This window comes from Hyperolius riggenbachi, chromosome 2 (assembly GCF_040937935.1).
Source record: "Hyperolius riggenbachi isolate aHypRig1 chromosome 2, aHypRig1.pri, whole genome shotgun sequence".
NCBI classification, from domain to species: Eukaryota; Metazoa; Chordata; class Amphibia; order Anura; family Hyperoliidae; genus Hyperolius; species Hyperolius riggenbachi.
This window is the reverse complement of record NC_090647.1, coordinates 173,060,986-173,087,845: the sequence shown is the minus strand read 5'-3', so window position 1 is coordinate 173,087,845 and position 26,860 is coordinate 173,060,986. Positions and strand designations below refer to the sequence as shown.

At 46.0% G+C, this 26,860-nt stretch overlaps 1 long non-coding RNA gene across 1 annotated transcript in view; it reads right to left on the bottom strand.

Annotated features, from left to right (window-relative positions):
* Positions 1 to 16,943: 16,943 nt before the first annotated feature.
* Positions 16,944 to 26,860, bottom strand: part of LOC137545979 (uncharacterized) — a 113,681-nt gene continuing 103,764 nt past the window's right edge. Inside the window, exon 3 of the long non-coding RNA XR_011026139.1 lies at positions 16,944 to 16,972. This is a non-coding gene — a long non-coding RNA (uncharacterized lncRNA). The remainder of the gene's footprint in view (positions 16,973 to 26,860) is intronic.

The window sequence follows — 26,860 nt, the reverse complement described above, 5'->3', positions numbered from 1 at the left end:
TTTTAAAAGCTATTTAAGGCCAGCTCGAATATTTAACTCGAATACAGACTCGGATAGTGACGTTGGATATCCGAGCTCGAATCGGGTAGTCAATTAACTCGAATATCGAACTTCGAGTGAATTCGGATAGTTTACTATCCGAATTCGAACAAACTCGAATAGGATAATGAGGTATCCGATCAACACTAATTAGACCACACGTGATTATGCACACGGTTAGTGCTGTAGTCTTGTCTTAGGTGCCAGATTTGAATCTTATCCAGGACACTGTCTGCATGATGTCTGTACACTTAACCTGTGTTTCATGGCTTTAAAGAGAAACTCCGACCAAGAAATTAACTTTATCCCAATTAGTAGCTGATACCCCCTTTTACATGAGAAATCTATACCTTTTCACAAACAGACCATCAGGGGGCGCTGTATGACTGATATTGTGGTGAAACCCCTCCCAAAAGAAACTCTGTGGTACTCCTGGCAGTTTCCTGTCTGTGAACCTTGTTGCATTGTGGGAAATAGCTGTTTACAGGTGTTTCCAACTGCCAAAAAAGCATGCAGCAGCTACATCACCTGCCAACAGTAAAATGTCACCATGTAATAAATGTCAGAATGCAAATCAGGGATTTAAAATATTTTACAATGGGCAAACACTGACTAAATCATTTATACATAATTATTGTAAAAATGAAGCACTTTTTGTATTACATTATTTTCACTGGAGTTCCCTTTTAAGCTTGCCAGTTGCATACATTTGATAAAGGTGCCCATAGAAATGGAAGCAGGAAATAGCTGGTAGCAGAATATCGGGACATTTACTGCTATTCTACTACTTCATACATATACAAAATATCAGTAAAATTTACTGATATTTTACTATGACCTAACCTCTCCCTACTTTCCATGTGGTGGCGGTCAAAGAAGGGCTTTTTGGCATGGCGCCGCTATAGCAGTAACACTATAGTCTGCACCCTGTGCACAGGTAATTTGGGCATCCAACAATTGCCGGACCCAAAATGACCTCTCCCTCTGAGTTGCGAGGGGAATAGTATTTAACCACTTAAAGCGGACCTAAACCAAACATTTTTTTAATTAAAAATATTTAGTTGCACCACTCTGACACATACAAAGATAAATAAACACTCCTTTAAACCTATGATCATTTCAGTGCATGCTTTTCACCCTTCTCTTTTCATAGCTAGGGTTATACTGGGGGCAGCCATTAGCAATTCCTCCATTGCAGGACACCATCTACCCCACTAGTTTGCCGGAAAAATCCCGGCAATTTGAAAGGAAGGGAGGGGTTCCTCCAATAAATGTAAAATATTTTATATTTATCATCATGCAGCTGAAAAAAGGCTGCTATTTATTATTATAATTTAGAAAATAGATTTTATTTCTGAAATCTTGTGTTTTTAATTTGGGTCCACTTTAACCACTTGAGGACCTAGGGCTTTCTACCCCTTAAAGAGGCACTTAAGTGAGGAAAAAAAATTGAGTTTTACTCACCTGGGGCTTACCTCAGCCCCCTGCAGCTGTCCGATGCCCACGACGAGTCGCTCTGATGCTCCGGGTCCCGCTGGCGGCCACTTCCGGTTTCGCCATCAGGACCCGTCAGGCTGGGGCACGCGGCTGATTCTACGTGTTCCCAGCCTAAATAGCACCCCTATGCGGCCATATGTCCGCATAGGGGTGCCTATGCGGACATATGGCCGCATAGGGGTGCTATTTAGGCTGGGAACACGTAGAATCAGCCGCGTGCCCCAGCCTGATGGGTCCTGACGGCGAAACCGGAAGTGGCCGCCAGCGGGACCCGGAGCATCAGAGCGACTCGTCGTGGGCATCGGACAGCTGCAGGGGGCTGAGGTAAGCCCCAGGTGAGTAAAACTCAATTTTTTTTTCTCACTTAAGGTTCACTTTAAGGACCGGCCACTTTTTTTCCATTCAGACCACTGCAGCTTTCACGGTTTATTGCTCGCTCATACAACCTACCACCTAAATGAATTTTGGCTCCTTTTCTTGTCACTAATAAAGCTTTCTTTTGGTGCTATTTGATTGCTCCTGCGATTTTTACTTTTTATTATATTCAGCAAAAAAGACATGAATTTTGGCAAAAAAATGATTTTTTTAACTTTCTGTGCTGACAGTTTTCAAATAAAGTAAAATTTCTGTATACATGCAGCGCGAAAAATGTGGACAAACATGTTTTTGATAAAAAAAAAACATTCAGCGTATATTTATTGGTTTGGGTAAAAGTTATAGCGTTTACAAACTATGGTGCAAAAAGTGAATTTTCCCATTTTCAAGCAACTATGACTTTTCTGACCCTCTGTCATGTTTCATGAGGGGCTAGAATTCCAGGATAGTATAAATACCCCCCAAATGACCCCATTTTGGAAAGAAGACATCCCAAAGTATTCACTGAGAGGCATAGTGAGTTCATAGAAGATATTAATTTCTGTCACAAGTAAGCGGAAAATGACACTTTGTGACAAAAAAAAAAAATTCCATTTCTTCTAACTTGCGACAAAAAAAAAATGAAATCTGCCACGGACTCACCATGCCCCTCTCTGAATACCTTGAAGGGTCTACTTTCCAAAATGGGGTCATTTGTGGGGTGTGTTTACTGTTCTGACATTTTGGGGGGTGCTAAATTGTAAGCACCCCTGTAAAGCATAAAGGTGCTCATTGGACTTTGGACCCCTTAGCGCAGTTAGGCTGCAGAAAAGTGCCACACATGTGGTATTGCCGTACTCAGGAGAAGTAGTATAATGTGTTTTGGGGTGTATTTTTACACATAACCATGCTGGGTGGGAGAAATATCTCTGTAAATGACAATTTTTTAATTTTTTTACACACAATTGTCCATTTACAGAGTTATTTCTCCCACCCAGTATGGGTGTGTGTAAAAATACACCCCAAAACACATTGTACTACTTCTCCCGAGTACGGCGATACCACATGTGTGGCACTTTTTTGCACCCTAACTGCGCTAAAGGGCCCAAAGTCCAATGAGTACCTTTAGGATTTCACAGGTCATTTTGCGGAATTTGATTTCCAGACTACTCCTCACGGTTTAGGGCCCCTAAAATGCCAGGGCAGTATAGGAACCCCACAAATGACCCCATTTTAGAAAGAAGACACCCCAAGGTATTCCGTTAGGAGTATGGTGAGTTCATAGAAGATTTTATTTTTAGTCAAAAGTTAGCGGAAAATTGATTTTTATAGTTTTTTTCACAAAGTGTCATTTTCCACTAACTTGTGACAAAAAATAAAATCTTCTATGAACTCACCATACTCCTAACGGAATACCTTGGGGTGTCTTCTTTCTAAAATTGGGTCATTTGTGGGGTTCCTATACTGCCCTGGCATTTTAGGGGCCCTAAACCGTGAGGAGTAGTCTGGAAATCAAATTCCGCAAAATGACCTGTGAAATCCTAAAGGTACTCATTGGACTTTGGGCCCTTTAGCGCAGTTTGGGTGCAAAAAAGTGCCACACATGTGGTATTGCCTGACTCGGGAGAAGTAGTACAATGTGTTCTGCTTTCCCACCCAGCATGGGTATGTGTAAAAATACACCCCAAAACACATTATACTACTTCTCCCGAGTACGGCGATACCACATGTGTGGCACTTTTTTGCACCCTAACTGCGCTAAAGGGCCCAAAGTCCAATGAGTACCTTTAGGATTCTGCATTCTGCTTCTTCCTTCCGCACTAGCTCGCAAGGCTGACTGGGACCTCTAAGCATGTTCTTCCTTTCTGTAATCTGATATAATGTATGCTGTACATAGGTAGTTTAGTGTAACGTAGTTAGGAAGAAGGTACCTGATTGACTTCGGCAGGGAGTCTAATCAAGAGCTTGTAACGCAACATGAAGATTGGCATGGCCAGGATATGATGACTGTATCTATCTGTCTTTCTGTGACTTGAATAAATAACGTAAACATTGAAGAAGCCTGAGAAAGTCTATCTCCTGTTTGCTGTGTGGAAAGTCAAGTGATCTCACAGTCTGTAAGACGGTGGTGTCGAAGCAAGGTGATATAAGAACAGTTTATAACAGTGGTTTGTGTAAAAATACACCCCAAAACACATTATACTACTTTTCCCGAGTACGGCGATACCACATGTGTGGCACTTTTTTGCACCCTAACTGCGCTAAAGGGCCCAAAGTCCAATGAGTACCTTTAGGATTTCACAGGTCATTTTGCGGAATTTGATTTCCAGACTACTCCTCACGGTTTAGGGCCCCTAAAATGCCAGGGCAGTATAGGAACCCCACAAATGACCCCATTTTAGAAAGAAGACACCCCAAGGTATTCCGTTAGGAGTATGGTGAGTTCATAGAAGATTTTATTTTTTGTCAAAAGTTAGCGGAAAATTGATTTTTATAGTTTTTTTCACAAAGTGTCATTTTCCACTAACTTGTGACAAAAAATAAAATCTTCTATGAACTCACCATACTCCTAACGGAATACCTTGGGGTGTCTTCTTTCTAAAATTGGGTCACTTGTGGGGTTCCTATACTGCCCTGGCATTTTAGGGGCCCTAAACCGTGAGGAGTAGTCTGGAAATCAAATTCCGCAAAATGACCTGTGAAATCCTAAAGGTACTCATTGGACTTTGGGCCCTTTAGCACAGTTAGGGTGCAAAAAAGTGCCACACATGTGGTATCGCCGTACTTGGGAGAAGTAGTATAATGTGTTTTGGGGTGTATTTTTACACATACTCATGCTGGGTGGGAGAAATACCTCTGTAAATGACAATCTTTTGATTTTTTTACACACAATTGTCCATTTACAGAGTTATTTCTCCCACCCAGCATGGGTATGTGTAAAAATACACCCCAAAACACATTGTACTACTTCTCCCAAGTACGGCGATACCACATCTGTGGCGCTTTTTTGCACCCTAACTGCGCTAAAGGGCCAAAGTCCAATGAGTACCTTTAGGATTTCACAGGTCATTTTGCGGAATTTGATTTCCAGACTACTCCTCACGGTTTAGGGGCCCTAAAATGCCAGGGCAGTATAGGAACCCCACAAATGACCCCATTTTAGAAAGAAGACACCCCAAGGTATTCGGTTAGGAGTATGGTGAGTTCATAGAAGATTTTATATTTTGTCAAAAGTTAGCGGAAAATTGATTTTTATAGTTTTTTTCACAAAGTGTCATTTTCCACTAACTTGTGACAAAAAATAAAATCTTCTATGAACTCACCATACTCCTAACGGAATACCTTGGGGTGTCTTCTTTCTAAAATTGGGTCACTTGTGGGGTTCCTATACTGCCCTGGCATTTTAGGGGCCCTAAACCGTGAGGAGTAGTCTGGAAATCAAATTCCGCAAAATGACCTGTGAAATCCTAAAGGTACTCATTCGACTTTGGGCCCTTTAGCGCAGTTAGGGTGCAAAAAAGTGCCACACATGTGGTATTGCCGTACTCGGGAGAAGTAGTACAATGTGTTTTGGGGTGTATTTTTACACATACCCATGCTGGGTGGGATAAATAACTCTGTAAATGGACAATTGTGTGTAAAAAAATCAAAAGATTGTCATTTACGGAGGTATTTCTCCCACCCAGCATGGGTATGTGTAAAAATACACCCCAAAACACATTATAGTACTTCTCCCGAGTACGGCGATACCACATGTGTGGCACTTTTTTGCACCCCAACTGCGCTAAGGGGCCCAGAGTCCAATGAGTACCTTTAGGCTTTACAGGGGTGCTCACAATTTAGCACCCTGCCCACTTGCCAGGACAGTTAACAAACCCCACAAATGACCCCATTTTGGAAAGAATACACAACAAGGTATTCCATGAGGGTAATGGTGAGGTCATTGAAAATTTTATTTTTTGTCACAAGTAAACGGAAAATGACACTTTGTTAAAAAAATAAATAAAAAAAAAATTCTGCTAACTTGTGACAAAAACTAAAATCTTTTATGAACTCACCGTGCACCTCACATAATACTTTAGGGTGTCCTCTTCCCAAAATGGGGTCATTTGTGGAGTCTGTCCTAGCATTTTAGGGTCTCTGCAATCATTACATGTATGGCCAGTATTAGGAGTTTCTGCTATACTCCTTATATTGGGTATACAAGTAATGCACTCTGGGCTGAAAGGAAAAATGAACGGCAAACATACCTTGCTCCACATCAATGGCAGATCTTCCTCCACATCAATGGCAGTGATAACCTCAGGAGAGAGACACCCCGTGCCACCCTGCACTCAGGGTGAGCCACCAACTTATGTGACTGGGCCTCAGAACTTTAGTATACACCATTATGCCTGTAGGATACAGCAATATGCCTGCCAATAGAGATGACTCTGTGTGGCATTAAAGCATCATCATAGGCCCAAATCACATATAAACCGGGGGTGTCCACACTCAAGGGAAATTCAAACATGCCGTCTTATATCGCAAACCCAGGACAGATCAGCAATATCAAGCATGGAAACAGATCCTTCTTCCGACTTTTATGCTTACCCGTTTGGTTTTCAAGCTTACCTCTCCTCTCCCTGCGACAATGTGCAAAAGACCACTGAGTGTGTGCCTACTCCTGTGTCTGGAGTTCCCTAGGTTATAATAGTGTACCTGCTCATGGTACCTCTCAAAACACTGCCCTACGCATAGGCCAGGCTGGTCAGGACAGCGGGGACAATAAAAACTGGTGTCATTCCTTCTTCCAGTCCTGCTGCAGACACGACAACGTTTTCTTCAGATGCGTTGACCTGGGGCACACAGAATCTGATAGGCGTAATGCCTGCCATGCAGTCGGCTAGTTGCATCTTGGGGGGGGGGGGGGGGGTAGGCTGGCACCTCCTGGATACAGGATGTCCAGAATGGTCTGTTCCTGAAATTGGAGGAAAGATCCAGTTCTCCCAGCCTTACTGTAGAGAACAAAGCTGTTGTAAACTGCCAATTGAATCAGATAAAAAGACACTTTCTTATACCAGCGTCTTGTTTTCCGGGTAATTAAATAGGGCGCTAACCTCTGGTCATTGAAGTCCACCCCTCCCATGTTGATATTATATTCGTGGACGACAAGGGGCTTTTCAATGACCTTAGTTGCCTGTTGAATTTGGACTGTCGTGTCTGTGTGAATGGTGGACAGAAAGTAAACGTCCCTCTTGTCCCTCCATTTCACCGCGAGCAGGTCTTCAGTACGCAAGGCGGCCCTCTGCCCCCGTTCAAGTCTGGTGGTAACGAGCCGTTGGGGGAAGCCCTGGCGACTAGGCCGCGCAGTGCCACAGCATCGGATTCCTTCTAACTTTAAGTGCTGAAAGAGGGCCACACTTGTGTAATAATTGTCCACAAAAAGATGGTACCCCTTCTGGAACAAGGGTGACACCAAGTCCCACACAACCTTTCCACTGCTCCCCAGGTAGTCAGGGCATCCGATCGGCTCCAATTTTGAGTCTTTTCCCTCATAGACCCTAAAACGACATGTATAGCCTGTGGCCCTTTCACAGAGCTTATACAGTTTCACCCCATACCGGGCGCGCTTGCTTGGGATGTACTGTTTGATGCCAAGGCGCCCGGTAAAGCGTAAGAGGGACTCGTCTACGCAGATGTGCTGTTCAGGGATATAAGCATCTGCAAATGTTGAGGACAGGTGGTCTATGAGGGGCCGAATTTTGTGGAGCCGGTCATAAGCAGGGTCTCCCCTTTCATGACAGGTTTCGTCGTCGTTGAAGTGCAGGAAGCGCAGGATGGACTCAAATCCTGTCCTGGACATGGCAGCAGGGTACAAGGGAACATGATGTACTGGGTTCGTAGACCAATACGCCCGCAATACATTCTGTTTCATTAGTCCCAAGTGAAGGATAAGGGCCAAAAAGATTTTAATGTCGGAAACTTGGACTGGTTTCCACCCGAAAGGCTGGGCATACATGCTCTCCGGGTGCTCGGTGATGAATTGTGTGGCTTTACGGTTGGTCTCAACCACAATTAAGTCCAAGAGAACCTGGGTGATGAACAGCTGCAAAAAGTCTAGGGCCGTTCCTAGATGAGCTGTCGCCACCTGGACTCCAGACTGGGCGGTGAAAGGGGGCACTACGGGTGCGGCGGAATCAGGGGATTGCCAATCTGGTTGTGCCAGCACCTCTGGGAGTCTATGGGTACTACGGGCCCGTCTTCTTCTTGGTGGCTGCGACGGGGGTACTACTGCACTTGCCACTGTACCAGTTTCAACTTCCATGCTGACGCTCACCACTTCGCCAGGGTCTACAGAAGTACTGGTACCAAGTCCAGGAGATGCTGCGCTGCTGGTGCCTGCCTCACCAAGAAAACTATCAACAGCGCTAGCACCACCCTGCTGCCCTTGAGGCGGATCCTGCGCCACCTGCGGTCTAACGACTTGGGGTCTGGTACGCCTGGCTCTAGCCGGGACCATAGCCTCGTCATCACTTTCGGTCAGGGAACCACTGCTTTCTGCAGGTTCAAATTCAGACCCGGAAGATTCGACGGATGATTCTTCCCAAAAGAACTCATCCGACTGGTCCATGTACCTGTATACCTCGTCACAGGCCCCCTTCTTGCCATTGTGGATTGCTAAATTTATGGGGTTTTCCTCCGAGACTACCCAGAAAAAAAGAGCACCTACCTAGCAAAAAGGGAGTATTTGAGAGGTATTGGGGTTGGTGGGAAGTAGAGTCTCAGAGGCAATCAAACAATCACGGGACAATCAAATACAATTACAGCACAATCGACTCCAATCACAGCACAAGCAAATCTGATGCACTCGGAAGGTGGTGGTTGGGTGTGGTGGGGGGGGAGGGTGGGGTTGGGTGTGGTGGGGGGGGGGGAGGGTAGGGTTGGGTGTGGTGGGGGGGGGTTGGGTGTGGCGGGAAGTGGGGTCTCAGAAGCAATCAAACAACGGGACAATCAAATACAATCGCAGCACAATCGAATACAAGTGCAGCACAATCAAATCTGATGCACTCGGAAGGTGATGGGGGGTGGTGGTGGGGTGGGGGTTGGTGGGAAGTGGGGTCTCAGAGGCAATCAAACAATCACGGGACAATCAAAGCAGATCACGGGACAATCAAATACAATCGCAGCACAATCGAATACAAGCGCAGCACAATCGATACAATCACAGCACAGTCAAATACAATGCACTTGGACGGTGATTAGGGGGGGGGGGGTCTCAGGGCGATTTGAGGGGGTGGGGGGTTGATCAGGAGCCCGCACGGGGCAGACTGAGTCCTGATCTGATGAGAGGCAGACACAGGGGGTTACTGATCGCGGATCAGTTAGTGATCGCCGGGGAGGACAGATGTAAACAAAGGGCAGGGGATGTAATCAGGAGGGGGGTATGAGGGCAATCGAGGGCCTGGGCAGGTGATCGGTTACCCCCGCGGGGCAGTTAGGGTCTGCTCTGATGGGTGGGGGTGCTGAGGGGTGATGGACAGGTGATAGACAGGTGATCAGAGGGGGATCAGAGGGGGATCAGGGGGTAAGGTAGCTGTATACAGATGTATACAGTATACAGGGGGGTAGTCTGGGATGGGGTCTGGGGGTGATCTAAAGGTAGGGGGGGGGATCAGGGGTGACTAGGAGGCAGTTAGGGACCTAAACTAATGGGCAGCGTCGCTAGTTAGTGGCAGGTGGGGGGGTGGGGGTTTTGCAGGGGTGCAAGGGTGCTAGGCAGGGGTCTGCTGGGGTGATCAGGGGGGGTATGAGGCCTGGGGTGGGTGATCAGGGGGGCTGTTAGGCAAAAAAACGCTGTGTGTTCTCTACTTACAAAGTGCTTCCTCCTCGCTAGTGGTCTCTGCAACAATGAGACCACGAGGCGAGGAGAAAGCACGTATAAGGCACTTTGTTTACCTAACAAAGTGCCTTATACATTCCGATTGGCTAAAAATGCGGATTCCTCCGCTCGCCGGCTCTGCTAAGTGGCCGGCGAGCAGAGGCAAAATGCCGGGCTTCCGACTCCCGGCGGAGGATCGCGTCACGGATGACGCGATCGCTCCGCCCATGCCCCTACAAGGACCGCCGCCATTTGTCTATACGGCGGTCCTTGCGGGGTGCACTTCCCGGCCGCCAATTGTATATACGGCATTCGGGAAGTGGTTAAGGATCACAGTCTTTTCGCTCCTTAAGGACCAGAGCATTTTTTTCCATTCAGACCACTGCAGCTTTAACGGTTTATTGCTTGGTCATACAACCTACTATCTAAATTAATTTTATCTCCTTTTCTTGTCACTAATACAGCTTTCTTTTGGGTGCTATTTGATTGCTGCTGCGAGTTTTAGTTTTTATTATATTCATCAAAAAAGACATGAATTTTGTCAAAAAAATGATTTTTTTTTTTTTACTTTCTGTGATAAAATTTGTCAAATAAAGTAAAATTTCTGTATAAACTTTTGTCCAAATTTATTGTGCTACATGTCTTTGATTAAAAAAAAAAACATTCAGTGTATGTTTATTGGTTTGGGTAAAAGTTATAGCGTTTACAAACTATGGTGCCAAAAGTTAATTTTCCCATTTTGAAGCATCTCTGACTTTTCTGAGCACCTGTCAGGTTTCATGAGGTGCTAAAATTCCAGGATAGTATAAATACCCCCCAAATGACCCCATTTTGGAAGGAAGACATCCCAAAGTATTCACTGAGAGGCATGGTGAGTTCATAGAAGATTTTATTTTTTGTCACAAGTTAGCGGAAAATGACACTTTGAGACAAAAAAAAAAGTTTTAATTTCTGCTAATTTGTGACAAAAAAAAAATGAAATCTTCCACGGACTCACCATGCCCCTCTCTGAATACCTTGAAGTGTCTACTTTCCAAAATGGGGTCATTTGGGGGGTGGGGGGGTTTACTGTCCTGGCATTTTGGGGGGTGCTAAATTGTAAGCACCCCTGTAAAGCCTGAAGGTGATCATTGGACTTTGGGCCCCTTAGCGCAGTTAGGCTGCAAAAAAGTGCCACAGGAAAAGTAGTATAATGTGTTTTGGCGTGTATTTTTACACATACCCATGCTGGGTGGGAGAAATATCTCTGTGAATGACAATGTTTTGATTTTTTTTACACACATTTGTCCATTTACAGAGAGATTTCTCCCACTCAGCATGGGTATGTGTAAAAATACACCCCAAAACACATTATACTACTCCTGAGTACAGCGATACCACATGTGTGGCACTTTTTTGCACCCTAACTGCGCTAAGGGACCCAAAGTCCAATGAGTACCTTTAGGATTTCACAGGTCATTTTGAGACATTTTAGAAAGACAACACCACAAGGTATTCTGTTAGGAGTATGGTGAGTTCATATTGAAGATTTTTTTATGTCACAAGTTAGCGGAAATTGACACTTTGTGAAAAAAAAACAATACAACTCAATTTCCGCTAACTTGTGACAAAAAGTAAAATCTTCTATGAACTCGTCATACATCTAACGGAATATCTTGGTGTGTCTTTTTTCTAAAATTGGGTCACTTGTGGGGTTCCTATACTGCCCTGGCATTTTAGGGGCCCTAAACCACGAGGAGTAGTCTTGAAACCAAATGTCTCAAAATGACCTGTGAAATCCTAAAGGTACTCATTGGACTTTGGGCCCCTTAGCGCAGTTAGGCTGCAAAAAAGTGCCACACATGTGGTACCGCCATACTCAGGAGAAGTAGTATAATGTGTTTTGTGGTGTATTTTTACATATACCCATGCTGGGTGGGAGAAATATCTCTGTAAATGACAATTTTTTTATTTTTTTTACACACAATTGTCCATTTACAGAGAGATTTCTCCCACCCAGCATGGGTATGTGTAAAAATACACCCCAAAACACATTATACTATTTCTCCTGAGTACAGCGATACCACATGTGTGACACTTTTTTGCAGCCTAGGTGCGCTAAGGGGCCCAACGTCCTATTCACAGGTCATTTTGAGGCATTTGGTTTCTAGACTACTCCTTACAGTTTAGGGCCCCTAAAATGCCAGGGCAGTATAGCAACCCCACAAGTGACCCCATTTTAGAAAGAAGACACCCCAAGGTATTCTGTTAGGAGTATGGTGAGCTCATAGAAGATTTTATTTTTTGTCACAAGTTAGTGGAAAATGACACTTTGTGAAAAAAAACAATAACAATCAATTTCCGCTAACTTTTGACAAAAAATAAAATCTTCTATGAACTCGTCATACACCTAACCAATACCTTGGGGTGTCTTTTTTCTAAAATGGGGTCACTTGTGGGGTTCCTATACTGCCCTGGCATTTTAGGGGCCCTAAACCGTGAGTAGTCTGGAAACAAAATGTCTTAAAATGACTGTTCAGGGGTATAAGCATCTGCAAATTTTGATGACAGGTGGTCTATGAGGGGGCGAATTTTGTGGAACCGGTCATAAGCAGGGTGGCCTCTTAGATGACAGGTTGTATTGGCACTGAAGTGCAGGAAGCGCAGGCTGTTCTCAAATCATGACCTGGACATGGCAGCAGAGAACATGTGCATGTAATTGATGGGTGTCTCAGGGGGTGATTAGAGGGGAAAATAGATGCAATCAATGCACTGGGGAGGTGATCGGAAGGGGGTCTGAGGGGGATCTGAGGGTTTGGCCAAGTGATCAGGAGCCCACACGGGGCAAATTAGGGCCTGATCTGATGGGTAGGTGTGCTAGGGGGTGACAGGTGGTGACCAGAGGTGATTGATGGGTGTCTCAAGGTGTGATTAGAAGGGGGAATAGATGCAAGCAATGCACTGGCGAGGTGATCAGGGCTGGGGTCTGAGGGCATTTTGAGGGTGTGGGTGGGTGATTGGGTGCCCAAGGGGCAGATTAGGGTCTGATCAGATGGGTAGCAGTGACAGGTTGTGACAGCGGGTGATTGATGGGTGATCAGTGGGTGATTAGATGGCAGAACAGATGTAAACAATGCACTTTGGAGGTGATCTGAGGGTGGGTCTGCGGGCGATCTGATGGTGTGGGTGGGTGATCAGATGCCCGTAATAGGCAGGTTAGGGTCTGGGTTGATGGGAGGCAGTGACAGGTGGTGACGGGGTTATTGATGGGTGATTGACGGGTGATTGACAGGTGATTGACAGGTGATTGGCAGGTGATTACAGGGGAGAATAGATGTATACAGTACACAGGATTGGGTGCTCTAGGAGCAGATAGGGGTCTGATATGATGGGTAGCAGTGACAGGTGGTGACAGGGGGTGATTGATGGGTGATTGACAGGTGATCAGTGGGTGATTAGATGGCAGAACAGATGTAAACAATGCACTTTGGAGGTGATCTGAGGGTGGGTCTAGTAAATGAATTATACGGTGTAGGACTGAACTTTTCTCTTTTGAATGTGCAGTCTGATTTTTAAAGAACAATTATTAGCCATACTATGCCAGGGAAAAAAATATATATATAAGTAGACACTTTCTTGCTCTACTTGCATAACACATGTATTGCCCTGTACAAGTTTTGATTTCACTATATTTTATATAATAAACTGGACAGAATTCTTCAGCATCCCCCCCTTGCCCTGCATCCCCCCTCTTAGATCCTCTCCTCCCCGCACTATTACTCAGCAAAGCGGGGAGGAATAAAATCAGTGTGCACAGACTCACCTCCATATGGTTCCACGTGCTGGAGTTCCCCTCCATACACTCTGCAGTACCGCCGGCGGTAGTGCAGAGTGGATAGAGGGGAATTCCAGCGCGTGGAACCATATGGAGGTGATTCTGTGCGCACTGCTTTTATTCCTCCCCGCTTCACTGAGTGATAGTGCGGGGAGGAGATGTGAGGATGGATGCAGGGCGAGGGGGGGATGCGGGGCAAGGGGGGATGCGGCAGGAGTGTGGAGAGGGGCACACAACAAGAGGGGGGCCGAGGACAGTGATGTATGACAGCTTCTGGCCCCCCTCTCTGTGTCCTAGCAGCTGGAAGTGACTGAAGAACAGGCGGCCAATCAGAGAAGAACAGATGTGAGGGGCAGAGGCTTCCGCCAATCAGGCTTAATTACCATGCATTACAACTTTTGTTTTGCAGCCAGCATACAACAAAAGAGCCTGGCTGTATTGGAGACTAATAGGCTATTGAAAAAAAAGTTAAATTGATTTTAAACTTCTCAATTGCCATGTCAGCATCTTTTTTACTTGCTTAGCAGTCTGTAATAGAGAATTGATTATGGATTTTATGCCTGACAGTTACTCTTTAAGTATATTCTTGAAAAGGTCATGTGACACATTAGTATGAGGCATAGTCAGGCCTGGATTTACCTCACAGGAGCCTAAAGGCACAGATGTCTTGATACCCTAGACTTCGCCCTCCATGAACCTACAAACCCCCTCCAAACCGCACTGCAAGTGTGCTAGCTGCCCCAACTGTCACGTCTTCCTTACTTCCCTTGACCGTCATTGGTAGTCACAGATTCTCCTTAGTATTAGGTAGCCAGGAGTACCCTCAATATTAAAGTATCTAGAGGTGCCCCTTACTGAAGGGAGGTCTCGTCAGTGAAATATCAAGAGCAAGATAAGTAAGCTCTCATTAGGACTCTGCATAGGTAAGGAGGGAGGGGCCGCATGGGGGAAGCAGGAAATTTGGGCGCATGAGGCAGGTGGACAAAAAGGGTGCCGCCATTCACTCCCATAATAAATATCGTTTAAATCGGCGCCCAACAGGAAAAAAGGGCGCCGGAGAAAAATAACGTTTTAAAAGCGGCGCCCGGAGACTTTTAATGTTTTATAACTGTTTCTCATGATTACACATTATTTAATGATTTATAATTTTTAAAACATTATTTTTAAACGAAAAACAGTACAATATTTTTTAAAACATTACTTTTAAACGAAAAACCGTACGAATTTTTTTTTTTTTTTTTGCATTTTTAAACGAAAAACCGCACCATATTTTTTTAAAACGTTATTAATGCTTATCACAGGGGGGTCTTAGGTTTAGGCACCAACAGAGGGTCTTAGGTTTAGGCACCAACAGGGGGGTCTTAGGGTTAGGCACCAACAGGGGGGTCTTAGGGTTAGGCACCAACAGGGGGGTCTTAGGGTTAGGCACCAACAGGGGGGTCTTAGGGTTAGGCACCAACAGGGGGGTCTTAGGTTTAGGCACCACCAGGGGGGTCTTAGGGTTAGGCACCAACAGGGGGGTCTTAGGGTTAGGCACCAACAGGGGGGTCTAGGGGTTAGGGATAGGTACAGGGAGGGTTCTGTGTGAGAGTAGGGTTAGGTATAGCTTTAGTAAAATTCTTATTAATGTTTTATAAAACGTTATTATAAATTTCAATTTTTAAACAGGGAAGATTAACGTTTTTTAAATTGCCGATTTTATACACATTATTTAATGATTTATAACTTTATAAAACATTATTTTTAAACGAAATATAACACAATTTTTTTAAACGTTATTCATGATTATCTTTTAAAACCCTGCGCCCTTTTTTCCCGGCGCCCTTTTTTAACGTACGCCCGCATGGGGAGGGGAGTGAGCCTTTCCATCATCAGACATCAGAAGGTACTTGCCTGCAGTGCTGTATGGTAAATACTGCCCTGGGATGGTACAGGTGTGTCTCTTAATTATGATTATTGCCAATAACTAATTTCTATTGTGCTATGTTGGACAGTCGCTCCTCGGGTTGTAGTTATTACCCGTATCATTGAAGAGGGTGAGAGGCCTGCACGGGGGGGGGGGGGGGGGGGGGTGCATTATATTCGGTACATGTTGGTGATGTGCCTGTATGCCCCTGATGAGTTTCTATGGAACGAAACATGTAGGTAGGAGCTATGGGAATTGCCACTAGCAGGAAGTGAATGCTTGTAGTATTGTCTGGGATGTGTTAGAGTGGTGGTACCTATAATGGTCAACATGGCAACTGGGACGCAGTTACCTGCAGGCCATATACATGTTGACTGACACCCCTTACTGCCTATAGCTTTGGTGTTGTATTTAAAGCGATTGAACTTTTACAGAAAATGGACACTTATGAGGTGTGGTATTCTATACTACAGTCATGTGTTCAGCAGTGGAGGAGGAAGTCTTTGATCACTACAGGCATAGGGCCGCCATAAGTGCCCTACAAGCACTATATGACTTCCTGAGTCCAACTTAGTCATTTTGTGTCATGGGGGAACCCCTTCTAAAGCCATCTACAGGGAAGGTGTGATACTCGAATAGCAGTTCATCACCACTCCTGTTGCATCTGTACATTGAGTAAATTACATTGTGTGCAGGAAAGTCCTCCATTAGTATCCCTGATGATATACAAAGCATACAGTGTTTGAGGTTGTAAAGACAACTGAAGTTCAAGAGAATGAGAAAATAGACTTTCTTTATTTCATTAGGCCTTGCTTACAATAGGTAAAGATTTTATGAGAAAATGAAGGTAGCATTTCTAACAGATCAAAGTTTCAAGAGGAACATTACAGGTTTTCCAACACACTGGAAGGAAATCAGATACCTGTGGTGCCAATTTGTGCCGATCATCATCTATAAATACATAATGAATAGTCCTTAAAGAGACACTGAAGCGAAAAAAAAAATATAATATAGTGAATTGGTTGTGTACTATGAATAATTACTAGAAGATTAGCAGCAAAGAAAATATTCTCATACTTTTATTTTCAGGTATATAGTGTTTTTTCTAACATTGCATCATTCTATAATATGTGCAGATTACACAACACTCAGCATTCAAAATGAGTCTTTCAGAGCAGTCTGTGAAGTAATGACCTCTCCTCTAGCAGAGAAAAAGTAAACAGTTTACTTACAGTTGAGATAATAAAAGTCAGATCACAGCCCTCTCCACGACTAACTTAGTCGGAGAGCTTAATGGCTTGTTTGCATAGGTATAACAACTGGAGTTTCTCAACTCTTCCTGTACTGGAAACAATTAGACTGATGTATCTGATCTTAATGCTTTATTTCTTAGCTGTACTACACATACAAATCATAATATCATATTTTTTTTTCGCTTCAGTGTCTCTTTAAAATGTAAACAAAATAGCTTACCCTTGTTAACCGGAGTTCAAGTGGAATACTAAAAATATAAGTGAATAAGAAGATCCATAAGGATTAATTTGAGCAGTCACTATGAAACAATACCTGCATGAAAGATAAAAGCTAAGCTAAGTAATCATTAAAATGTTTAAGCCATAAAACTTGACTGAAAATGTTTTTTAAATGTATCAACAGAATATTACACCAAGCACAAAATCTTAAAGGGAAGGTCCAAGCAAAATAAAAAAAATAGTTTCACTTACCTGAGGGTTCTACCAGCCCCATGCAGCCATCCTGTGCCCTCATAGTCACTCACTGCTGCTCCAGTCCCCCGCTGGCAGCTTGCCGACCTTGAGATCGACGGGCCGCATTGCGTAAATTTTTACGCATTCCCGCTAGTGCAGGAACATTAACATACATTTTTACGCGTTAGTGGTTTAATGCGTAAATTTTTACGTGTTGCACCACTAACGCGTAAAAATGTATGTGTTAATGTTCCTGCACTAGCGGGAATGCGTAAAAATGTACGCAATGCGGCCTGCCGACCTCTGAGGTCGGCAAGCTGCCAGCGGGGGACTGGAGCAGCAGTGAGTGACTACGAGGGCACACGATGGCTGCATGGGGCTGGTAGAAGCCCCAAGTAAGTGAAACTGGACCTTCCCTTTAAAATTGCAAAACAGAAAGATAGTTAGTGCCCTCTATTTGCCATAATGGAAAATAACATGTCTGCCACAGTGGAAAATCCCGTCATCAACAAAAATTAAAAATATAACTAGTATAACAATACTTGTTTTCTCTCAGTCAGAAAAAAAAGACTTATAGGTATTTTTTAATTGAGGCTTTAAGAACTCCAAGTTTTAGACATATTGCTTAAATTTTGCTTTCATGTGTACATTTACATATAAACCACATGCAGATCAGTTTGCTTTGATGTACCATTACTGCAACTATGCCTCTAAACTCTTCATTGAAAGGGAATGGCATGAGCCGATTTTGCTGAGTGCAATTGCCTTTTAAAGTCTGATTGTACAACTATGATTCAAACATCAACAGTCCAGAAAAAAAAGAGTGTTTATACATAGAACGGTCTAAGCAGACACTATACTGGTCTGAAAGAGAAGTGTTTAAATTTAGCTGTCCAGTCATCTTTGTCCGAATAGGAAATCTTTCATGTATACACTAACAAGCACATTCTTATTCACTGTATTTATGAATTCTGATTTGGTCATTCAAAAATGCTTTTGAGGCAGATTTATTACCTCACGCACATCCCAAAATACATTTGGATAGACATCTATAAAAGTTGCGGTCGTTCTAAATTCATTCAAGTGGGCATAGCAATTCTGACCTAATAAACCATACATAAATTGCAAAATGCAAAAGCTATGTCTGTATAGAACATTTAGCATCAAACCACCACATAAATACAATACTGGCTATTAAGCTGAACCTTTTTTTTCTACCAGGCAAGAATTAGAAAACTGTCCAAACAAAGAACACATTGAAAACTGTCAAGAGAAATTATGGTAATTAGAATAGAGGAAATCAAAGGAAAGCCAATATGGTGGTGCCAGCTTCTTAATTATGTGTTACTTAATAAAAGCGTGGTGTAGTGTTGTGTACTAATCCGGAGACATGTAATGTCTTTAATTAGCACTTTTACATGTTCAAATATATGTTTCCTACTTACGCTTGTGTATACTGGTTAAAGTTTCCCTCCACAGCAGCACAATTATAGCTTAAGGTCAACAAAGTATGACCGTATTTCTTTTCACTTTTATAAGGCTACAGTTTTAATGTCTCCCAACAGATAAAGAAAATATTCTAAAGGTAGCCATACATGTATTTATTTATTGTATTTATAAAGCCCCAACATATTACACAGAACTGGACATTAGGTAAAGTGGACCCAAATTAAAAGTACAAGATTTCAGAAATAAAATCTATTTTCTAACATATAATAATAAATAGCAGCCTTTTTTCAGCTGCATGCAGTGGTGCTCAGCAGAGCTCGAATATTCGAGTAGTTCGAATATTCGAGCTCTTTTTCAGCTATTCGAGCTCGGTATTCGAGCTCCGAATAGCTGGAGCTATTCGAATGGGCTATCCGAGTACACTCGAATAGCCCATTCACTATTCGAGCTATTCGAGCCACCCAGCGCTATTCGAGCTCGGTACCGAGCTCGAATAGCGTCATAGCCCAGATTGATGTCCTTAGAGCCAATCAGAGGGCTCCCAGGCCCTCTGACGGCAGCCAATCACAGAGGGGGACCCTGGCCAGCCCCTACCCTATAAATAGCGGCCGCCATGTTCGGTTTTTCCATGCTTGCCTGAGACTTGTACAGAGAGAGAGTTGCTCCTTTGTGCTTTGGCTTAGCAAGTGCTCTATTGTGGTCATTTACCTAGCGTTTTTGCTCACCTACACCTGCCATATACACCTATATTGTTGTTAGTTAGATAGACATTGTATTTTAGTTAGTAGCTTGTGTGTTACATTAGAGAACTGCAGGCAGCTGCTGCAAGCTTACAGGTTTAGGCCTCAGGGGGGCCTTGCCTCTGTGGGCAGCTGTCCTCTGTTTATTTCTCTCATATTCTATACCAGTATTTCTGCTGTCCTTTACTAATAGTATTGTAGTTATACTGTACTAGGAGTAGGACACTCACTGACTGTCACTGTTTATAGGCTACTAGCTAGCTCCTGCGTGTGTGCACTCACTCACTGTCTGTGTGTACACACACTCTATTTCCTTCTCATTACTGTTTGATTATTGTTAGTTGTACTTACTTACTACTTACTCTTACTGTACCCGTAGGGACACTCACTGTCACTGTTCATATAGGCTACTACTACCTCCTGCGTGTGCGCACTCACTGTCTGAGTGTACACACACAACACACACTCTATTTCCTTCTGATCGCTGATTGATTATTGTAATTAGTTAGTTCTACTTACTGTTACTACTTGTACTTACTCACTCTTACTGTACTAGGAGTCTAGGACACTGAGTCACTGTGTTCATAGGCTACTAGCTCCTGCCTGCGTGCACTCACTGTCTGAGTGTACACACACCCACACTCCATTTCCTTCTGATCGCTGATTGATTATTGTAATTAGTTAGTTCTACTTACTGGTGTTACTACTTACTCTTACTGTACTAGGAGTCTAGGACACTCAGTCACTGTGTTCATAGGCTACTAGCTCCTGCCTGCGTGCACTCACTGTCTGAGTGTTCACACACCCACACTCCATTTCCTTCTGATCGCTGATTGATTATTGTAATTAGTTAGTTCTTCTTACTGTTACTACTTACTCTTACTGTACTAGGAGTCTAGGACACTCAGTCACTGTGTTCATAGGCTACTAGCTCCTGCGTGCGTGCACTCACTGTCTGAGTGTACACACACCCACACTCCATTTCCTTCTGATCGCTGATTGATTATTGTAATTAGTTAGTTCTACTTACTGTTATTACTTACTCTTACTGTACTAGGAGTCTAGGACACTCAGTCACTGTGTTCATAGGCTACTAGCTGCTGCGTGCGTGCACTCACTGTCTGAGTGTACACACACCCACACTCCATTTCCTTCTGATCGCTAATTGATTATTGTAATTAGTTAGTTCTTCTTACTGTTACTACTTACTCTTACTGTACTAGGAGTCTAGGACACTCAGTCACTGTGTTCATAGGCTACTAGCTCCTGCGTGCGTGCACTCACTGTCTGAGTGTACACACACCCACACTCCATTTCCTTCTGATCGCTGATTGATTATTGTAATTATTTAGTTCTACTTACTGTTATTACTTACTCTTACTGTACTAGGAGTCTAGGACACTCAGTCACTGTGTTCATAGGCTACTAGCTCCTGCGTGCGTGCACTCACTGTCTGAGTGTACACACACCCACACTCCATTTCCTTCTGATCGCTGATTGATTATTGTAATTAGTTAGTTCTACTTACTGTTATTACTTACTCTTACTGTACTAGGAGTCTAGGACACTCAGTCACTGTGTTCATAGGCTACTAGCTCCTGCGTGCGTGCACTCACTGTCTGAGTGTACACACACCCACACTCCATTTCCTTCTGATCGCTGATTGATTATTGTAATTAGTTAGTTCTACTTACTGTTATTACTTACTCTTACTGTACTAGGAGTCTAGGACACTCAGTCACTGTGTTCATAGGCTACTAGCTCCTGCGTGCGTGCACTCAGTGTCTGAGTGTACACACACCCACACTCCATTTCCTTCTGATCGCTGATTGATTATTGTAATTAGTTAGTTCTTCTTACTGTTACTACTTACTCTTACTGTACTAGGAGTCTAGGACACTCAGTCACTGTGTTCATAGGCTACTAGCTCCTGCGTGCGTGCACTCACTGTCTGAGTGTACACACACCCACACTCCATTTCCTTCTGATCGCTGATTGATTATTGTAATTAGTTAGTTCTACTTACTGTTATTACTTACTCTTACTGTACTAGGAGTCTAGGACACTCAGTCACTGTGTTCATAGGCTACTAGCTCCTGCGTGCGTGCACTCAGTGTCTGAGTGTACACACACCCACACTCCATTTCCTTCTGATCGCTGATTGATTATTGTAATTAGTTAGTTCTTCTTACTGCTACTACTTACTCTTACTGTACTAGGAGTCTAGGACACTCAGTCACTGTGTTCATAGGCTACTAGCTCCTGCCTGCGTGCACTCACTGTCTGAGTGTACACACACTAAATTTACTTGTGATTACTACTGATTATTGTAACTGCTAGTTGTACTTCCTGACTGTTACTACTTACTTACTGTACTAGGGGACACTCACTCAGTCACCTCACCAACCAACCCACTCCATTAAAGTACCCCACTTTTCACCCGCCCTTTTAAAAAACTTTTGTCTATACGCCCAAAACATTGAAGATGTCTGGAAGTGGCAGCCAGCGCGGTTTGGGCAAGGGGAAGGGCAGCAAGGGAATCAGGAGGAGAGGGAGCAGCATTGTGGCAAGCCGCGGCCGCGGGCGCGCCACCATGCACAGTTCCGCAGCAGCAGCGTCAGTGGCTAACATTCCTCCCATAGCCACTGGCCGTGGACGCCTTGGGCGCCACCCAGCAGGAGCATCTGCAACTCACGCTGCAGAGACACAGCAGCAGCAGCGTGTAGCACCTGCTCCGATTTTCCTCCAGCCGGGTCGGAAACGTCCCATTGAGGAAAAGGATGCAGACACTGTGGTGCAACTCATGACGGAGGATGAGCAGCCCGCCATCAGCTCTGCATCCGAGGCCTCCACCCTCACCACCACCACCACCACCACCCCTGTTCGCAGCAGCCGCCCAGCAGGGTCTGGGGAGGAGGCCAGTTCACCGTCAGTCGCCGACCTCTCATTCAGCACTCTTTTGACCCCAGGCATGATGAGTCAATTGTCTGCTGTTGTTGGCGATTTTGAGGAGGAGATGCTGATGGGCACTTTGGGGGATGAGGGATTGGACAGCAAGACTGTGGCGACAGTCAAGCAGCCCATCCATGCATCAGGAGAGGAGTTTGGGGGGTCATCATCCCAGCAGGACATGTTTGAGGAGGGGGAGGATGATGTTGATGACCCGGTGACAGACAGAGACTGGGTGCCACCACCTCCAGGGGATGTCGTCCTCAGCAGCTCGGAGGAGGAGGAGGATGCGCTTGTGGGCCTTGCAAGGAGGCGCATCATTGCAAGCATTGGCAGCGACCCACAGCCTGCTGGTGTCTCAGGCTCAGCAGCAGCAGCAGCAGCATCAGCCAGTACCACCACCAGCCGCACCCAAGCCCCCCCCCCAACCACCACAGGGAGACAGGCAGCAGCGCTTCCATGCCGTAGGGGGATGTTTCTGTCACCAATCTGGCGCTTTTTCACCATGCCCACTGTGTACAGCAAGTACGCCACTTGCAACCACTGTCAGCGGAAGTTGAGCAGAGGTGCAGACCCCTTAAAGTTCAGCACCAGCTCGCTGATCAACCACCTTGCGGCTAAACATTTCCACCAGCATGAGGAGTTCCAGAGGCTGAAGGCATCTGGTGCTGGCAGTGGCACCACACCCATCACTGCACAGCCTTCAGCAGCAGCAACAGCAGCCACCCGCCCTCCTGCTCCTCCAGCAGCACCAGCAGGAGTGCGGAAACGCACTGCTCCTCCCCCCTCTGCAACTCCTGCCGCCGACACTGAGGCCTGTTCTGGCAGCCAGTCCTCAGTGGCCTCCTCCGCTGTGTCTGGTGATTCCCGTGTCAGCAAAAGGCCACGCCAGAGCCTTTTGAGCGAGTCCTTCCAGGGGGTGGTTAGGGCTCTGCCTCCCAGCAGCCGTCGCGTGCGGCAGCTGAACGGCTTGCTGGCACGGGCCATGTGCTCCCAACTCCTGCCGTACACGCTCGTGCAGGAGGGGAGCGACATGCGGGCGCTGCTTGCTTGTGCAGCCCCAGACTGGCAGCTCCCCAGCAGACACTTTTTCTCCCGCAAGGCCATTCCAGCACTGCACCGCTTTGTGATGGCCAATGTGGAGCGAGGGCTGGAGCACGCGGTTGGTGAAAGGGTCCACGTCACCATGGACTCCTGGAGCAGCCGCTTCGGGACAGGCCGCTACCTGTCCTTCACTGTCCACTGGGTCAGCTTGGTGGAAGGGGGTGAGGATGGGAGAGCAGCAGCGGGCACAGCAGCAGCAGCAGCAGCAACACAGTGGGTGGTGCCACCCCGCAGGGTCAGGGGAACTGCAGCGGGTTCCTCCGATCCTCTGCCATCCTCCGCCACACCTGGCCAAACCCCCCGCCTCAGCAGCAGCGTGAAGGCCCGCCACTGCCAAGCGCTGCTGCACTTGGTCAGCCTTGGCAAGACCAAGCTGACGGCAGCCCACGTGTTGGCCAAACTCCAGGAGCAGGAGAGGATTTGGCTGACCCCCAGAGGCCTCAGAGTCGGAGAGGTGGTGTCCGACAATGGGGCCAATCTGGTTGCTGCCATAGACAGGGGAAACCTGACCCACATCCCCTGTCTTGCCCACGTGCTGAACCTGGTGGTGCAGAAGTTCCTGCGCACCTACCAGGGGATGGGCGAACTGCTGGAAACGGCAAGGAATGTTGTGCGTCACTTCCGGCGCTCGGCTGCAGCCTGTGCGAGCCTGGAAGACGTGCAAAAGGAGCTGGATCTGCCACGCCATCGGCTGATCATTGACGTTCCGACTCGCTGGAACTCCACCCTGGCGATGTTGGAGCGTCTGGTTGAACAGAGGCACGCTGTCAACCAGTACCTTGCCCTGGCCACTGTTTCCGCAGCTCGGAGAAGGGACAAGACCAGCAACATCCCGTCCATCGTCCCCGATGATGACTGGAGGCACATGCAGCAGGTGTGCTTTGTGCTGGCTCCCTTCCTGCAGGCCACAAACATGGTGAGCAGGGACCATGCTATGGTCTGCGAGTGGGTGCCCCTGGTTTCTCTGCTGAACAGGGCCCTCGATGGTTTGCTGGAACAGGGAGCGGCAGCCTTGGACCAGCAGGAGCGGCAACCAGCTGCGCAGTCCACCTCTGAGGGGGAGGAGGAGGAGGACTTGGTGGAGGTCCCTGACCTGGCTGCTGATGAGGGGGATCAGCACAGCGCAGCTGAGTTGGTGCGGGGGTGGAGAGAGGATGAGGCGGCAGAGGAGGAGGATGAGGACAGCACTGACGTCGATGTGCCAGCAGACGTGGCCCGCCTCTTCCCAATGGCAGCGCACATGCTGGCGTGCCTGCGCAGGGACCCCAGGGTGATCCAGATGAAGCAGAGGGAGGACATCTGGATCAGCATGATGTTGGACCCACGCCTCAAGGGGAAGTTGAGCCAGTTCCTGCCGCCTGCAGGAGGAGACCCAGCGCAACAAATAAGGAGCTTGCAGCAGGCCCTTGTTGAGCGCTTGGAGGAAGCCTTCCCCCAGCCTTCCACCCCCACTGTCCAGCAGCCAGCACAGAGGCAGCAGCAGGTGCCTGCATCCAGCAGCAGCAAGCGCCCCACAGACCTGCTGTCTCTCAGCCACGAGCTCTACAGGACTGTAGAGGCTCCGGCAGCAGTGACTAGAGAGGAGATGCATGCAGCAGCATCCTCCTCCGGTCACAGCCAGCGCCTGACCCGCATGGTGGCTGACTACATGGGGTCGTACAGCGGGCTTGACAGCGATGCCCCTGTTGATCCCATGGAGTATTGGGTCAAGCGCATGGAGATCTGGAGCGAGCTAGCGCAGTACGCCCTGGAAGTGCTGTCCTGCCCCCCTTCCAGCGTGCTGTCCGAGCGCTGCTTCAGTGCAGCTGGTGGCGTGGTCACCGAGAAACGCTCACGTCTGTCTCACAAGTCTGTGGACAGACTGACGTTTCTCAAGATGAACCAGGCGTGGGTGGAAGGCGAGTTCCTGGCCCCTGTTGTCGGCGAGAGGGGGACATGAACTGGCTGCCGGAACCATCGTTAATGTGCCTTACCACCCTTTACCACCTCCTGGCTCCTGCTCACTAAGCCAGCCTGGTTCACTTTGACTATTACGTCGCCTGCAGCCACACATTTTACACCTACAGTGGGCTGCTGTGTACTGCCCTTCTGCTGTCTGTCTGTGTTTCCCACTGCCAGGGTACACAGAATGACCTTCTTCTGCTGCCACTCTGCCACCAGCTATTACGTCAAACAATAGCTATATTGGTTGCAAAACCGAAACCAAACAAACCATTAAAAAAAAAAAAGGTTTAATTTTTCTGAGGTGCCCGGGTTGAAAACTGTGTTGTTCCAGTTGTGTATTGGACACAATGTGGGCTGCACGACCGCTGTCTGGGACCTCCTGTTGTGTTTATTTACGGCCCTGGTATCACCGCTAGGTACCAGGGCTATTATGTCACGCTGCCTACCTGCTGCCACACTCACACTACTCCTCCATTCCTCCTGCTGCTGCTGTCTGTCTGTGTTTCCCACTGCCAGGGTACACAGAATTACCTTCTGCTGCCACACTGCCACCAGCTATTACGTCAAACAATAGCTGCTCACATAATTACTCTCCTCCATTCCTCCTCCTGCTGCTGCTGCTGTCTGTCTGTGTTTCCCACCGCCAGGGTACACAGATTTACCTTCTGCTGCCACTCTGCCACCAGCTATTACGTCAAAAAATAGCTATATATCTGTGTAATTGGTTGTAAAACCAAAACTACAAAACCATTACAAAAAAAGGTTTAATTTTTCTGAGGTGCCCGGGTTGAAAACTGTGTTGTCCCAGTTGTGTATTGGACACAATGTGGGCTGCATGACCGCTGTCTGGGACCTCCTGTTGTGTTTATTTACAGCCATGGTATCACCGCTAGGTACCAGGGCTATTATGTCACGCTGCCTGCCTCATTGACTGCATGCTGCCACACACTCATCCTCCTCCTCCTGCTGCTAAATTTACCTCCTGCTGTCTGTGTGTTTCCACTGCCAGGGAGCACATACAATGGCGCTTCCAACATGCGTGCGCCACCAGCTATTTGTTGTTACGCTCAAAAATAGCTGCATTTCTTTAAAAAAAAAAAAATGAAAAGAGAAATAAGTGACGAAGAAGACGATATAGAAGAAGATGAAGATGAAGAAGATGAAGAAGAAGAAGAAGAAGATGAAGAAGATGAATAAGAAGAAGAAGAAGAAGATGAAGAAGATGAAGAAGAAGATGAAGAAGATGAAGATGAAGAAGATGAAGAAGAAGATGAAGAAGATGAAGAAGAAGATGAAGAAGAAGAAGAAGAAGAAGAAGAAGATGAAGAAGATGAAGATGAAGAAGATGAAGAAGAAGATGAAGAAGATGAAGATGAAGAAGATGAAGAAGATGAAGAAGAAGATGAAGAAGATGAAGATGAAGAAGATGAAGAAGATGAAGATGAAGAAGATGAAGAAGAAGAAGAAGAAGATGAAGAAGAAGAAGAAGATATAGAA